At 38.4% G+C, this 15,000-nt stretch overlaps 1 long non-coding RNA gene across 2 annotated transcripts in view; it reads left to right on the top strand.

Moving 5' to 3' along the window:
• The first annotated feature begins 5,914 nt into the window (after nt 1-5,914).
• The window catches only part of LOC137977734 (uncharacterized), a 24,238-nt gene continuing 15,152 nt past the window's right edge, over nt 5,915-15,000 (top strand). The window contains exons 1-2 of one of the 2 annotated variants that reach the window (XR_011117873.1): nt 5,931-6,046; nt 13,627-13,716. This is a non-coding gene — a long non-coding RNA (uncharacterized lncRNA). Of the gene's footprint in view, nt 6,047-13,626; nt 13,717-15,000 lie in introns of both variants that reach the window. The other variant, XR_011117874.1, reaches the window with a different exon arrangement.

The following is a 15,000-nucleotide window of genomic DNA, read 5'->3' on the forward strand; positions in this document are numbered from 1 at the left end:
ATCAGTCAAATCTTCACATACTGTAATGGGGATTCACATGGGCAAGCATTTACCTGCTACATTGATATTGGCAGCTGTTTGATCGTTTACAGCTTGCTGAACAAATTTTCCCCAGCAGAATATAGGATGTCAGCTGATAATTTACAACTATAGGTGGGGAAATGTGATTGCAAAGATTCTGGAGGTTGCAAAATACTCAATCCTCAACAATCACGCAAGGGAGGGGAGGGGGGTAATATGGTGTACGATTGACAAATCAACCCAAACTCCACTGATAGAATGCACCAAATTTAATCACTTTTCAGAGAACACGGTTCTGTTGAGTTACACAACAATGATATCAAGTCTATGTAGTAGAAATGTAAATAGTGATGATAACAGTGTAGCAGTAGTCGTGGCATTAACATAATTTTTTTCAACTTACAGAGAACAGTTAAATTATACTTATGATCTGCATACAACATACATGTAAGGATGACAAATAATGATTGGAAAGTAGTATGGGTGATACAACTGAACATAAAGTAATAAAAATTAATAATATAAGTTACATGACACAGCAAGCCATTTTAGATCCACGAAAAATATTCTGTGAATCAAAGGCTAGTGCAATCAAGTAACAGATCATGACTTAATCAGGCGACAACGACCTTGAAAAATAGGAAAATATGAAAAGGTAAAATGTCCAGACTTCATTTGGTCAATGACTCACACCAAGACACCTCTACTGTGGCTCGATTAAGACCACGCCTGGGTTGCTCGAAGCATGGGTAGTGCTAACCAGTGTTAAATCACCATGGAAACCTATGGGTTTTGATACCTCTTAACCAACGGTAAGCGCTGACCAGGCTTCGAGCAACCTGCCCCAGGTATAATGTAGCTAAAATGGTCAATACCTGGTAGAAAATCCTACAGTGTACGACCCAGACCACTGAACAGTCACTCAAATCTTTGACTACAGTAAATGGCTTTTATAAGGAAGAGTGCAGGAGTATGACAAGGCCTTACCTAAAACGTGTGTTACACTGTTTTCTAACTTCCATGCGGTGAACATGCATGTAGTACATGTACATGCAGCTCTGAATGCAAGTATAATGCGAATTACAATTCTCAGACGGATGTTAATTCAGTATTACATGTGTAATAATATTACATTGGCTCCCAGTTGAGAAGAGAACTAAATTCAAGATCCTTTTTAAACTTACAAGGCCCTGCATGCCAGTCAGCAAACTATTTGATGCCTTTAACTTAATAGACCTAATCGGCTAACTCAAAGTTGTACCCAATTAAAACCCTTTGGGAATGAAACGTTTTGTTCCTGGTACACTGTATTTCCATATCATTTAATATGAATGCTCCATTATTATGCAAATACAACACACAAAGATTCTTAATCCCGGGAGATTTGAATTGGGTACAACATTGAGTTAGCCGATTAGGTCTATTGATGAGTACCATCTGTCAAGAATTTTAAGATCATCGTCACACTTACTACTCCATCCTCAAAAGATTAGAAGTGACAGTTACATGTATGGTGGCAGAGCTTTTTTGTTCGCAGCACCAAAACTATGGAACTCTTTGCCTGAGAACGTTTTAAAAATGAGGACTTCACACTGTGTTAAAACTGAATTTAAAACATATCTTTTTTGAGTCTTTTTTATGTTTGTAATTTGTTATTTTGGTTTTGATTAGATAGGGAGTTTATTTAGTGATAAAATTGTTGTAAGGCTCATTGAGTTGAGGAGATGAGCCATAAAAGAACGTTTGTATTACTATTATTAATGGCTTAATTATTTAAGATAATTTTATGTTCAAATGGTTTAGCAGACATTCCAATCCCTTTTGAAGGAAAATACTTTAGGGAGTCTTTAGCACCGAAGGCTGCACAACACAGGGTCTTCAATGGAGAGACTGGCGAGACATTATACAGTGTAGGATAAAAAAGTTTACTATGTAACGTTTTATGCTAATAGATTGCAAAAAAAAAAAATACTGATGAGAAGCCATAACTTTCCTTGTTATCAGAATTGTTATCATAATGATACTTCAAAGTCCCGCATGTGCAATTTTTTTTCGCACCCTCTTAGAAGCCCTGTAATAATATATATAAATGCTGATAAAGACGAAGTCTTGGGTAACGTGTTTGGCATAGTGAAAACTGGGTTCTGATAACACTTTGCCAGAGTGAAAACTGGGTTAGAACTAATAACACTTGTCGTAATGGGAACTGGGTTCTAATATCACGAAATACAAGATGGCAGTCAAAAGTGAAAGTTTTCCGTCGAAGACATTTCTGTTCAGTTTGAAAAAGGTATGTTGAGGTTTTCAACAATTCAATACGGCCCTAATGAGTCACCAACACGCCACCAACGCGCCACCGACGCACCACCAACGCATCTTATAGGTTATAAGATTAAACATCAGCCAACGTGTCGGTCGACAGTCGGCCGACGCGTTGGCGGAAGCATTGGTGGGATCGGATTCTTAACTTTTACCCTTTTATGAATGTTTAGGATGCTGTCTGTGTTGGTAAAACAATGACCTGTGACCTGTGTTTTGTACCTACCGGTGAAATAATTATAGGGACTGCACAATTTTTTGTAACCAACAATGGACCGATGTCAGATTTTTTGGATGAATTAATTACTTGTTGTCAGATTGTGACGCCAATCTGTCCTCAATTTTTCCTGGGAAAAGATAAGCATGATACATGTATCGCTTTTGCAGTTTCTATGACTTTTCACTTCGAATGGCTTTCACAGTGAACCCAAACAAGAGCAGAAACTAATGCGGTCAAAGCTCTTCTATTGGCCAAGTATGTTAGGTTATGGCTGTGCTACCAACTTGTTTTGGCAAGATCAATAGTTATGAGGGCTTTGTCGTCTCAAAGGATACAGGGACCCAAATCAAACACCATCCATAGTGGTAATCGATCCTTGTTGCAGCATCACTAAGACAAGATTCCGTCAAACGATTATCTATGGGTCTAAATAGTTGCCTTTGAAAAGAAGGGGAATTTGTTTATTAAAAGGACATGGCTTCAAACAAGTATTGAGTCATCTTTTCTGCAGAACAAGCTCTGTCTCCTGAGTTCACTGTTTTAATGATAGATGAGTTGTCCTTGCTAAACAAGAATTTGTGCTTGATAGTTGTAGAAGAACATCACACCGTCAAAACTTGCCAAAACACTCCAATATTCAATTTAACATTCATTCTGCAAATCTGGCAAAAATCTGTGGCCTCTCTCTGCTTAGGATTTCTACCTCTCTTTAATAGCTTTTTACTGCCCTTTTTTGGAGTGTTGCTCATTAAATTCAAAGTAAATACAGTACTTTTTCTGCAGTTTCCTTTCAGAATAGTTGATTGATGCTGTTACTGTAGTTATTTTGAGTGTCTATTTACATTAAGCAAATAAAAGAAGCAGAACCATCTGTGATATCACATTCACTAATTAGCTTCTAAATGCGTCGGTTACAGAAGAGCGTGCAGTCCCTATATCTGGCTCTATCACCATTCTCCCCTGGGCTTGCTTGTGTCTCTAGCGACTTTAAGATAGTGGACAACAGTAGGCTGGGACGGTTGGATGCGCATACCGGAGACTTTGGACGAGTATGGTAGAAAGGCGCGAAAATTTTTAACTTGAGATTCGGCCAACACGACCGTAGGACGGTGGAATAAACATGTCTTTTGAAGAGGCGAGAAATTCTCTTGTAATTTCTTTTTCAGAAGGTTCAATTAGCGACGAGGAATTTCTTATTTTATACCATGAATATGAATCAGTGAATCCTCTTTATCCTTACTGGGAATTTAAACCATTTTGTTTAGATTCCTTGGATTCTAGCGAGAGTAAATCCGCTAAGGGGAATTGGTTCATAAACAAAAAATGCGGCTACAGTTATCTCTTTACCTTTCTTTTCTGCTTTCCTCCTGTGTCATGGTGGATTATGGATAACGCTACACTGAGAACAAGCAAATTTTGGTTTGAGCCGCAATGTGGCCGAGTGATGTCTACAGTCTTTGAATGAACTCAGAATTTTCGCTCGATTTTTTCATTTCAGCGATGGATAAATCAAGACAGACACAACCAAATACACATTTAACCCATTGGGTGATCAGTTTTCAATGCATAATAAAGGAAAAGACTAAAATAGTGCGAATAAGTATGGATGAATTCCTACCGTTTTCACCGTAGATTCCACCATCAAATGTCACGGAGATTTTACGTGACGTGACACTCATCTAACCGTCCCAGTCTACCGTCGTGTACTATCTTAAAGTCCCTACTGACTAAAGAGGGCGGTTCAACTGACTCAGAACGGACTGCGAGCAGTCTTTTAAATTGTTCATTTATGCTTTATTGCCCTGTTCCAGTCCGTTCTGTTACATGTACATTCCTGTGTTTAGCAACCCCCAGTAAATACTACTAATCACCATTGCTATTAATGTCTGATCATTACCGTGACTTGTTTCCTTCCTTCTAGAGCATGCAAGCCCAGCAATGGTAATTATGTCTACTGCAGAAAAGACATGCATTGATGTAAAGGGTGTGGTTTCTTTTGCTGTTGGATCCTTGTCAATCATAGAAGACTTTTGTGTTTCCACTCTTGAAAAACTCTCTAAAGTGAAGAAAAGAAAATACCATTCTTCTGTATTTCCCAACTTACAGTACATGAAAGCCTGTTAAAATAAGCATCAAATTTAGGCTACCTCAGAGTGAACAATGTAATAACGCAAGATTTACAATTTATGGCAAGAATAATAGGCATTAGCAACTGGGTTAATACCTTAAATTCAAAATAGATACAATGCATGTATAATACGTATCACTATTTTAATAATTATTATTTTTACAGGGGTAAATCCGGCCACCCCCGTTTACAGGGAGAAACCCGGATCAAAATTGGATTGATCACGATGATGATGATGGTATTCTCAAATTTATGACAGCACATTACCTTCAAAATGGTCATAAAATACTGTTGTAACACAGACATAACATATGAATTTTACCAACCCATAAATGAAACATGGAGAGAGGAGAGGGGTATGTTTGTTATTAATAGCTCGGATGTAATTTACAGGTGTACCTGTTGTTCTATCAAAGTGTTCTGTTATATACATGTACACCCTGTACATGTATGTACCTAGACTTTCACTCAACAAAACCTTCACTGGGAAAACAAAACTAACGGTTTCCCTCAGGCCATACATGTACATTACATTAAGTGTCTAATGTACAGCTGCTTATAACCAACGTTGTAACATAACAATATTTCAGGGAAAAACAGGAGACTGTACCCTGGATGCCAGAGATGTTTTCTCTCCTAGAGCGATGGAATGGCGAGTCGCGAAGCCTATTCCGACGCTCTGAGAGAGAAAAACCTCTGGCAGCCAGGGTAAGGAGACTGTGGTTCCAATAAAAAATACTATTTACATGAAATTATAGAAATAAACATATCGTAATTAATACTGATTTGCACAACTATCAACGCCATGTGGCCTCAGCTCTGCCTAATCCCAGAAGGATTTAGATTTGACTCAAGAGGGGTTTTTCCTGTTTTTGGCTCCCCAAGTTATTCTAAAGATTAATCTATAATCTTTTGCAGTGGTTTTTAACACAAGTTCCTGAGAAAAGTGGTAATGGGGCTCACCCGATCTCCTTGTCGATCGATGGAAGTGAATGAAAGCATGTGACACAAAACCGTCGATGTTTTTTCATCGGATCTCCTGTCCGCCCACGAACCAGAAGGGAAGGAAACTTTTTAAAAATATATTGCATGTCCCCTTATGCAAACTTTTGCGGTAGCATGAACAAGAGTTCCTTTCCCGTCTTGGTAAACAAGGGAGCATATATTTTCAATTTTAAAAAGATTAAAGTCCTTTTTTTGTCACGTGATCAGGCTCAAAATGCACTGTGGGATCGTTCATTCAGGCAACCATGTTTTCGTTTTGTCATCAAATTCAAAGGTCGTGAAAACTGCATGTGCAGGATAAGATGATAGATCGAGGATTTTGGAAGAAGGGAACGGCGCTTCAAATAAACAAGGTGAGGTTTTTGTTCTACAATTTGATACTAGCTGGTACGGAATAACATCAGAATACCCGGCTATCGAAGTAGCCTTAGAAATATTTTCTCCGTCGTTACAATACTGTACTGACCTAACCCGCAGAAGTTCTTTTTGTCGGAAAGAAACGATTAGAAAGCAATTTGCATAAGAATAGCAAGTATTGTATTCTGACTCGTTCTTCAAAGAATACCACCGAGTGCTAACAAAGGTGGCACGGTTTTCAATCTACATAGCCCGGTCCATAGACCGTTTTGCAGATACGGCGGTCATTTTGTTTCTTATTGTTTCGAAAGACATGGGATGCTCTGGGGGCAAAATAATATGTATTTGCCCCATGGGCAACCCATAATAGCTATTTGAAACAATAGAAATCAAACTGGCCGCCGTATCTGTAGAAAGGTCTATTCAGCAGTTATGCACCTATCAATGTTTTCCCTGACCCAGGGGAGGGTGAGCATACCCACAGGCATTTGACATTTCCTTTTTTTTGTATATGTCAATAGCCCCTACTGTGGAGCACAAATTTGTGGTCAAATCCCCCCACCTGTGGGCTTGGGCACTACTTAGGCCCAGTTCAGATGCCACTCCACTCACCTAACTGAGGAATTAAGAACGGCAAAAGAGCGGCGTCTGAATCAGTTTGGTACTGTAACAGTACTTTTAATTTAGTGTGGCAAAAACTTGAAGTTCAACAGGGTCTGCCACATTAGTTGACATTGAAGGGGCAGGTGATTTATACTGCGTTCTTCTCATGTGCCGAACCAAATACACATGATGATAATTTATTAATCTTCCTATCAGTCCCTCTGAGAACTTGTTTCTCATGCTCGTAAGTTTTATGAGGAAGAGACAATGGTGTAAAATGTTCAAAAGATTGACCATAATGAAATGCTGCTGTTTTTTGTGAAAAAAATTGTAAACAATTAAAAAAACCAAACTAGTGAGCAGCACTCTGCTGTCTCTGTAAGAGTAAGTCTTCTTCAGGGAGGCTTACAATCATACAGTAAATGCCTGTATTTAAGCCATATCTGATTGGCAAAAATGACGGCCACAAACATTAATGTTTGAGCCGATTTTGGAAAGGGAACATGTGCTGCTGTGAAATGTTAGGGCAAGGCGTGAGAAACGATGTTTTGCGGCCACGATTTTGGCCAAAACCATGACATCAGATTTGGATTACCATAGTTATTCAGTTATAAGGGGCACGGTTTTTTCAAGAAAAATCTGTCTTTGGGTGTCAAGTTAGTGCTAAAATTGGGGTGCGTCTTATAGCCAAGTATTTTCATGCAACAAAATCTTAAGATCACAATTTGAGAAGAACTTGCAGTTTAAACAACACCAGAAAAGGACACTAGTTGTCAATTAAAAAAGAGAATAGTGCTTTTAGAGACCTTTAAGAACACTAAACAACTTCAAGAGAGAAGCAAACAAATGGAAATTTGCATACGTGCTTTTAAGCACATGCTCAGTATCGTGATACCCACGACAACAATACAATCGTCCAAACCTTGTTTCGAATTTCGAGAATCGTGTTTGTCGCTGGCATGAAAAGTTTCTTCTCTGAACAAACAGTGTGGAGATAAAACATACATGTACCTTCGTCATTCATCCAGCCTTTCTTGTGCACTGAAATTTGCATCCTTGGTGGCGTGTTGATATTCAGCTGTCGAACACCTTTGAATAAGACTTTTGGTGGGAGTTTTTCGCCATTCGCTTTCGCTTGAAGTCTGAAGTCTGAACTCTGACTATTAATTACGTGGAATGCCGAAGGCATCCACGTCTTAAAACCGGGCTGGAATCTTTTTTTTGTTGGTAGTCACAAATGTGCCTACCCCACGGATATTGAATTAATCTCCGATCGGGTGGACTGATCTATATTCCTTACGGTATTTCCAAACTTCCCTGCCCCGAGGGGAACTCCTATACTTCCCAAACCATCACAATTATTCTCTGCTAGCGCGTTAGACCACTCGGCCACCGTGACACACTTCCGTTAAACGAGTGAAAGCAAACATTTATAATAGAATCTTTCCGCCCGCCATGATTGTTTCAGTATTAAACTATTCGATAAAGTGGATAGATGCTTTTTCTTTGAGAAAGGCAAGCTTTAAAGGTAAGGAGAATTTTCTACGTTATTTCTAGATCTTGCTTCGTACTTGTGTGTTCCACTATGAACATTATTATTTTGCATACAACGAATACTTCATTAGAAGCATTTTGCATAGAACGAATACGTACTCCAATATTTCTTGGGAACCAGTTTGTTCGCCGTTTTGACGTAGAAAGAAAATAAGAAAATAGCTTTGAACGGCCAAACAAGATAAAAAATGAAATCAAGTTTTAAAAAAACGAATTAGCTATCGCCGTCACGGGGACTTCGCAGCCATCCCCCATCCAAGTACTAACCTCATTCGGAGGAGCTTAACTTCAGCTGACACTTGGACTAGCATCAACGATTGTGATCTTTATGTTAAATTCGCACATAGATCTTGTCGAACTTTATAACACTTGAAAGAAAAAAAAACGCACTAACAAAAACCAGGTGTTATGCCGTCATTTTGTCACAGATGTTTCCTTTGTTTCGTGAGTTGTCAGTAAACACGCAAGGTATAACTTGATCACAGGCGGCCGCTAAAATCGATGTCACTTCCGATTTTGCGATTTTACTTGTATGACCAAAAGTACGATAGAAAAATTGAACTCTGATGGAATGTAACAAAAATCTCCCGAAATGTTTTTCGCTGATGGCAAATTGTTTTATTCTCGATCGACACTTCCTAAAAGTTCCTTCTGCTCTCCTTAAAAACTACATATTAATATTTATTTACTTTTTCGTCAATATTTGTTTTGCATAAAGCAGCCTAGCAAAATCTGTACCTTGCTTTGTTCGCATTTTTGAGCGTTAAAATAGAATTTTTGGGCGTATGTTCCTGACAGCAAAAGTCGCATATTTTAACGTCCCCCATCCAGATACTAACCCCCGCTGGAAAAGGGAAAACAAATTAGTAACATTGGTCTTGGAAAGGTGTCAGAAGCTCAGAGTACACGCTTAAGCTTGTGGTGAAAAAGAAGTTGTAAATGATCAACATATCGGCTTTGAAGCCAAATGTTTCTCGATTTCCTGTTGTTTTCTTCAATCGTTCTGGGCTTAGTATTTTACTGAACCACATGTCTTCTTAGAGGGTATATAGCAAAGATGTCTACCATGGCACCGTAATGATTTACGATACCAAACAATGTCGTGTACTATTAGAGCTACATATTGTGCAAGGACTTGAATCTCCTGGAAAAAACAAAACGCCGCTCAGTGGACAGTTATGGAAAAAAACACTGTCAAGTTACTGCATTACCACACGCAATGCGTTCTTACTTTAAAAAATATCCCGTATCTCCTCAATTCTACCCCCCACCTCCAGACTAAAAATCCCGTATCCCCACAATTTTTTTACCTAATTATCCCGTATCCTGATCGCTTCTCGGGCTTTTGGCTAAGATTAGTTTCTTGGCCAAGGACTACGGTCAAGTACTATTGTACAACGTACGGTACTTTTTCAGTGCCGTAAGGGGCAGGCACAGAACAGTTTCGGCTGTTTGTCTGTTCTCTCGAAAACGATGACAAGGGTTTTTTGGGTTTTTTGTTCAGCTCGAGTGTAGAATCAGGACGAACTGTTGTAGTTTCTGATAACTATTTACTACTTGTAGCTTTTGTTGAATTTTGAATCGATGATAGAGAGAGTTTTGGCGATCTCAATCCGGACTGGACTACTGGATTTAAGAATTTTTCTTAACGAGATTTCAAGTTATTGTGGAACGTTTGGTACCAAGTTACTGAAATCAAGATTATGGAATTGTAAAATTAGAACTTTGGACTGGACTATACAACACGCAATTACGGAATTTTTGAGCATTGCGAGAAATAGAGCACGGATGTTGTCTTCTTGTCTTCGCCACGGCAAATTTATACAGTTTGCAGGGAACTAAACCAGGATTACAGAACCAGACGTCGATTACAGGGCCCGGTTGTTAGAAAGCCAATTACCTTAATCCAGGATTAGCGTAAACTTTTGTTTCATGTTTTCAACTTTTTGGTCACATTTTCCTTTGCTTATTTTTGTTTTTCAAGATTGACTTCTTCTAATGTAAAGTTTTTTTGAATATCAGCCTTGAACAGCATTTGGGAGTAGAGGATAAAACTCGTTTTAAAACCCAGTTTCTGAACAACTGACCCAGGATGATAAGTTGTTGAACTGTGATTTGTAATAAGTTTTTCGGATGATTTAAGGCTGATCCTGTAATTTTTGGATGAAAGGAGTTAACGAAGCATGTAAAACTGAAGGATTTGAATTAAGTCTCCTTCCAAAAAATAAATAAATAAAAGATTCCGTATCCTGATAACCTGCTAATAGGGCTTCGTTGTTTGCATTTGCAAATTTAGTAACATTAGTAATGAGTTTTTACAACAAAAAACTTTAAGTTATATTACAGATGTATCTTTCTAGTAATCTTTCGCCATTTTCCGAAGTCTACCTGTACTTGAAGTTCACTGTAACTGGACAATTTGTGTTAACTGTTTGCGCATTCCACGGATACGCCCTTGTAGGCGTCTTGTTTTTTATTAAGTTGGAAGGTTCAAATAAAAGTGTATGTGTTGTATGTTTATCATTTCATGTATCAACTGTTAGCTTTTCTTTTTATGTATATCATATATCATTAATTTAAATGCGTGACATTTTCACATGCCAGTTGTGTAAGGATAATTGTTCTCAATTTGATAACTCTCAATTTTTTGGTGCGTCTTATAACCGAAGAACTACAGTAAATAAAGTTGTAAGATTTCCTGAAGAAATCATGTTTGCTTGAAACACGTCTGAGAAGAAAGAAGTTTTACAGATACATGTACAGTTGCAGAGAGCTGCTCACTAGTTTAGGTTGTTTAATTTTTTTTTAATTTTTCAATTTTTTTTTAAATTCTCCAATCAGAGCTAGATGCATCCTCTCCTTCACAGTCAACATCTTGAAAGTTGAAATATGGTATCGGACCCAGGCCTTTTTCTTCCTCCCTGGTGAAATAAAGATTTGGCTCAACACACAGTGCACCGTCTGAATCAGATGTCATGCCAATGTCGCTCCAAAGTCGGAGTTAACTAAATTAGGTTCGGCACATGAGTGGAGTGGCGTCTGAACCGGGCCTTAAATACAGTGATAATGAGTATATTCCTGACAGACACCAGATTCAAAACCACAGTTAGAAAACTGTTTCAGGGTTGTATGATATTCCGTACTAGATTTATTTGGCAAAGGATACCCACTCAAAATTATTATAGTGTTCAGTATGGAGATGCCATGTTTGTGTCCTTCTGAGCAGCTTAGTCAAAATGGTTTTGAGTAGTAGGCAAGATGGCTTGAGTAGTAGGCAGCTGGCCCTTGCCGGGTAGAGGTGTCCGGGGCATGTTCCCCCAAAATAATTTGAAAATTCGGCTTCAAATGGTTTTATCTGACACAGGAGTTAAACTTCAAGCTTTTCTTTTTGAGCTTACAGATAACACTACTCAAGAGCTTTTTCCCTAAAAGGCCAGTTATTTTCCAGTTATTTTCAAACTCTTCCAGTCCTTATTAGAAAGACATTGTATAAAACTATAGGTGTCCAAGTCAACATAACTGAGATCTTACGAAATTATTGAGAAATTTCGGACTCATCTCTACGAACTCGTTTAGACGCCACCTTGGTGGAAACTGCAAGGGTCCTTTTCCCATGTTCAAGGCTTTCCTAGGCCCGAGTAACCCCGCTCTTCTGTGTTAGTGTGAAAAAGTTTCTCGAATTTTCCGCTCTATTCACCAGACCTCACATTAATTTGTTATCAAATTGAATCAACTTTTGTTGGCGGCAAAATCGCCGCCTTCCAGCACATTTTGACTGGGCTGCCTGAGGCAGGCCTTCTGATATTATGCGATGGTGCGATTTCGCACTATCGACCTTAAATCGCATCAGATCGCACAATTCACAAAAAATCGCATAATTCACAAAAGAACGCACAAATAAAACATAAATTAACAAGTTTCTTAGGAGTTCCTGCACAAATACGCCAGTTTTAAGATGATTTACCTTGGAAAGCGGCTAAAAAGCCTTTGTTACCTTCAATTTCGTAAATATGAGAAGTTCAAGGCGTTATTTTGCATGTGGGGGGCCTGGTATGAGTCTCATTCTTAAAGAGTCGCCAATTGGTGTAACACAAACATGCCCTTTGTTCAGATTAGCAAATCTGTTCAGAAATAATTATAATACTGCACACAAAAACAAAGTGTAAGAAGCTAGTCGAAGCATACAGGAATAATTATAAATAATTATTGATCATTCATTTGGCATGTTAGTTGTGTCCTTTCAACTTTTAACGTGGTGCACCAATAGTACCAGAAGACCTCATTTTTTGTACTTGACCCACCTACATGTAATGTCAACCAAGATTCATATAATTACTGTTCCCTTATGTTCAAAATGTGTTTAGGGCAGTAAAAAAGTGTTTTTTTTTTGTCCAGAAACCTTGAAAGACAAGCTTAAAATTGCTCAGAAAAAAATGGCATAATCTGCCCTTCAAATTTCACATAATTTGCATTTTTTCACGCACCCTATCAGAAGGCCTGCGGAGGGACACAAACATGGCATCTGGAAGCCAATGGAAACATCTGGAGTTTACGTTGGCTCTCTCAAAACACTTCTTCTCCCCGCTAAACTTGAAAACACTCGTGGGACAGTCCTTGTCGTATATTGATTATTTAGAATTGGAAAAAGACAAGGGAAATCGATATCTAAAATGAGCTACAGCTGTACAAGGGTATCGAAAATGACCTACACTGTAAAATGAGCTACTATGGTATCTAAAATAAATATAGACGTCTCTTAATTACCTAAAATTAACTAATAAAGTCAAAATGGTGCAAAATTTCACTGACTTCACATTGAATATGCTTAACGTTCATGCTAATTGTGGTCAGTTGTGGTACACACTCAGTTCCTTGGTTTTACTTCCCTCTTCCCATGAGAGACATTGTAAGGGAGACAATTTATTTTAATGGGGGACGACCCTGGGACGTCATTATTTCCTGTTGAAAGGGATTTGCAACAATCACGTTCCCTAACGTAGACAAACAACAGGATTAGCATGTCTTGTAAGGCTTTTTATCACCTGTCGTGGAGATGATGGTGAGAAACAAAATCTGTTCACCTGGCAATGCAGTTGTTATTTGCATAGAGCTGACAGCAGCGTAAAAATGATGAGTTTGCCAAGCAATGTAGTTTTGATTTGAGTAGAGCTGATGGTGCTAAGAATTAAGTGTGCTGCCCCCCCCCCCCCCCCCTCCCCCCAACACTGCCTGTCAGTAAAAAACGGAGGAACCAAGTGTGGACCACAATGAACCACAGTAAGTGTGAACGTTAAGTCTATTGAATTGTTTGGATTTATCATAATATTATGCAAGGTCAGTGAAATGATTTGTACCATTAATTTTTGTCTGTTTGAGGTAAGTTTAGATGATTAGAATTTTATTTTATATTTTATTTTAGATACTGTTGTGGCTCATTTTCGGTAGCAGCACTTTTCCATGGGTGACAGGGACAGGTGAATGGTGGCGGGTGACAGGTGGCGGATAGCAGGTAATGAGGAAAAGATGAATGACGAATCTCTTCCCTACATTCTTCTCACTCCTGATTTCAATCTGCCAAGTGTACATGTCTCCTGGGGTGGGGAGAATAATAATTTATTAATCAATTCAACCCAATCCTGCATACAGAGTAGAGAATGAGCTGCTTGACATTAGGGCCATTTACATGAGAGAAAATAAGACGCAGCTTACTCCGGCCGCAGCTTACATAAGACGGGAAAGGAACTATTTATACAAGTGGAAACTCCCCGCCCAGGATAAGCCGCAGCTTGAGAAAGCCATGAACGTAGATTTTGTACCATTTACACGGGGTGTTCGCGTCTTATGTAAGCCGCAGCTTATTTTCTCTCACATACATGTAAACAGCCCTATTGTGAATGACCACTCTTTTACTCAGCATGTGAAGCAATCACCTAGAGATCATTATATATTAGACTTAGTTCTTACAACTAACCCTGACATGGTTACCAACTGGGAAATTCATAGTAGTATCAGTTGATCATGATGCTATCATCTTTGATATCACTTTAAAAAGATAAATTAATTAATATAGATAGCCACCAAGGAGAGTGTTTATGTTCTAGAAAGGTAATTAAAGTAAAAGCAGTTACTTGTACTTTGAAGAATATCTAGACACCGAGGCTCCACCCAAGGCAGTGGATGCGAATTGTCATTACCGGTACATAATAATAATAATTCTTTAAAATGTCAATTACCAGTAAGACATGAAAAATCACATTCCCCAAAAGAACATCAGTGGAGGATGGAAGGTGCCTTTGTTAGCAAACTCTATCAAATGTTTGATTAGAATTAGGAAAAGAGGCTATACTGTACAATAAAGCATGAAGAAACAGGCCTTCTGATACGGTGTGATGAAATCGAACTCATTGCCTACAGCTGTAGCATTGATGTAGATAATTTTATAGTAAAAACTCCACCTTTAAAAAAAAAAGAAAGAAAACAAACTAACAAAACAAGAATCTGATGCCTTGCCGTCATTTTGCCACAGATGGATCCAGGTGTTAGTACATGAAAGGTAACTTGATCACTGGCGTCCGCAATGGAAAAATTGTATGGAGCAAAAATCTCTCAAAATGCTTTTCGCTGATGGTAACCTTTTATATTTGCAGTGCAAAAGTTATGTTGTTTTCGCGTTGCAGATTTTGTTGCGGATGGTAAATTGTTTTTATTCTTGATTGACAGTCCTAAAAACTTCCTTGTACTCTTCTTTAAAACTATGTATCAATATTTATTTACTTTTGCATCAATAGTTGTT

This window comes from Montipora foliosa, chromosome 1, assembly GCF_036669935.1.
Source record: "Montipora foliosa isolate CH-2021 chromosome 1, ASM3666993v2, whole genome shotgun sequence".
NCBI classification, from domain to species: Eukaryota; Metazoa; Cnidaria; class Anthozoa; order Scleractinia; family Acroporidae; genus Montipora; species Montipora foliosa.